The sequence below is a fragment of the Sycon ciliatum genome, chromosome 1, assembly GCF_964019385.1.
Source record: "Sycon ciliatum chromosome 1, ocSycCili1.1, whole genome shotgun sequence".
NCBI lineage: Eukaryota > Metazoa > Porifera > Calcarea > Leucosolenida > Sycettidae > Sycon > Sycon ciliatum.
The window spans coordinates 31,436,516-31,439,034 of NC_088643.1; the positions used below are offsets into that span (position 1 = coordinate 31,436,516).

Consider the following 2,519-nt stretch of genomic DNA (forward strand, 5'->3'; position numbering starts at 1 on the left):
GTCAAAGTAGCAGGGCTGAAGAAGAGATTAGCCAAAAAGGTGAAGGTCAGAAACTGCAATTTTGACAAAAGGTGTCTTTCACTCACCTTTCATGAAAGGTGATTCAAATCCAAGTCCGAAGCTGCTGATGCTTATGGCATACAGGTTAATAATTAGCTGTTCAGTAGAGCTGCGTATGAAACTCAGTGGTTCACCGGTTCCCTCGCAAACCCACACTTGCATCAGACACAACCATTGGAAGCATCGAACTATTTAGAAGACTGTATTACCAAACATGTTCTCAAAACACCATTGAAGAATCTAACTCAAAAAGAACAAAGAACGGAGAGCTGGGGACGCACGTACCCGGCCCCGTACCGGACACACAGCCAAGAAGGACGACACCGTAGCGTCCCCACGCTTGACTGGCAAAGAAAACAGCAAGCAAAGAAAATCGGCCAGCGGGCGCAGTTCAAACATCTTGAACGACACGCTCAAAGCAAAACACGTGACAGAAAATAATGCATGATGTCATCTGTACTCACGCGGACATGCAAAAAGGTCAAATCTACACAAAAGCGAGTGCCGCAAGAAACAACACAAATAAATAATAATTCAAACAGCGAAGAACTAGAAAGGCAGATTTCTAATTATCGAAGAACAAGAATGTATCGTAGAGTCCCAGCGCAACTGCCGGAGGATGCTGGCACCCACCAGACGGGTGGTGGTTGCCCCTGCCAGAGAGATAGAACGAAAACTGAAGCAGAGGAGCCACGTTACAAATAGTGAAACGCACGAGGTAAGAATAATCGAGCAGTGTCCAATTACGACATACTGAGTAATATACATGTTAAACGAAGACAAACACTAACAAATGGAGAACGTTCCAACACTCAGCTTGCTACCTCAGAAGTGCTGGTAGAGATTCACGATGGCAAAGTGCAAATTCAGGAAATGCGGCATTGATGTATGTTGGGGGTTGACGGCGGAGCACCCATTGAGGGTGGTCTGCAGTCTTCTTCCAACACAGAGGTATTATGAATCAGGTGAAGGAGTCACTGCACTTGTCTTGGAGAGTATGGAAGCCCCAACATTGTCAGTATGTGCCGGTTAAATGCACTGTGGCCCAGATGCACGAAGGCACCCTGTCGTGGGACGGCCGGCGCGCATCATGGATGGTATTTTGCTTAGTGTGGTTATTTCACGTAAGAGGATGCACTGCAAGTTGAAAGAAATGGAGCAGCAAGATAAGGTCTGCGTTCTCATGCTCTACAATGCCGGCAGGCGGTCAAAGATACCCTACCGTTTGGAACCGCAGTTGACGACGTACAGAAACCAATACGTAGGGCAACCTGCAAAAGCAGTCTGCTTTCTCTGCATGTGACTTGCTTCAGATGTATCTTGATTTCCCATTGCAAGCTTATTGACACATTCAGGTCATATTTGTTGATGTTAGACCCTATTTTACTGACTTGTAAAATTTTGTACACACTTTTTCTGGGTGAAAAAATGCATGCAAAGCAACCCCACACTGTGTCTCTCATGTTTGTGGTGTTCGATCAAGAAGTCCACAGGTGGATAGAGGACATGCATAGTGACAGAATGAGACCATGCACACTTCAAAACTCGCCAGGGCAACGGAATGATAGCCTTTTTTACTTTCATGTAAAATTATTACAAATCACCTCGTACATGTTCAATGTAGATCTAGTGTTCTTAAATCTGATAATTCTAGCCTGGACTGTTCTTAAATTTTGCCGGTTTTCCAGCCTGGGCGTTCTTCGGCGAGGTGTTCTTCGGCGCCCGATCTTACTGTAGGCCATGTACACCTACGCAGGTTACAGTCGAGTCAGTGGTGCACCGGTGGTGGTAACATGGCATGCCATGTGGAGCCATGGCATGTGACGTGGTTGTGGCCCATGTGGGTCCTGCAGGCTGCACATGCAGGCTGCACATGCAGGACGTGGTACTGGTAGGTCTAGGTCTACATGGTCTACATGGTGCCATGCTCTGGCTCACTTGAGCTCGTAGTTCAGTACTAAGTACAACTACTTACAAGTCTTGTTACTAATGTTAGTTGTAGGTAGTAGTTCGCCACTCTAAAACTGTCTTTCGACTTCATCGACACTACACTTGTGCACGCGACTTCCGCACCTGCAACGGTTCTAGCGCAGACTCGATAATTTCTGCGATGGATTGTTGGTGTTGCTGTTTGTTGTTGGTGTTGCTGTTTGTTGGTGTTGCTGTTTGTTGGTGTTGCTGATTGTTGGTGTTGCTGTTTGTTGGTGTTGCTGTTTGGCTTCGAGTTTTTAGACTAGTGTCACCGTGGCCGTGCCGAATTGCATGATTACCAGTGAACGCAGTACATGTATAAGTAAATGACGATGACAGTAGTTTTAGCACAGAATGCCATTGTACTCCTTCATGTAGTGTCGCTCCTGTGATCGTGAGCTAGGACTTTCTGAAAAGATTGATCGATGTACCATCCGTTTCCTCCCTCGTCCGAAATCACCCAGAACTGAAGTGCTGATCACCCGAAC

At 46.3% G+C, this 2,519-nt stretch overlaps 1 protein-coding gene across 3 annotated transcripts in view; it reads left to right on the forward strand.

The window, feature by feature from the left end:
* Window positions 1-2,166: 2,166 nt before the first annotated feature.
* LOC135822918 (probable cytochrome P450 524A1) overlaps window positions 2,167-2,519 on the forward strand; it is a 13,876-nt gene continuing 13,523 nt past the window's right edge. For 2 of the 3 annotated variants that reach the window (XM_065335761.1, XM_065335775.1), the window contains exon 1: window positions 2,167-2,519. This exon is cut by the window's right edge and continues 251 nt beyond it. The gene's annotated coding sequence lies outside the window, so the exon portion shown is untranslated. The other variant, XM_065335768.1, reaches the window with a different exon arrangement.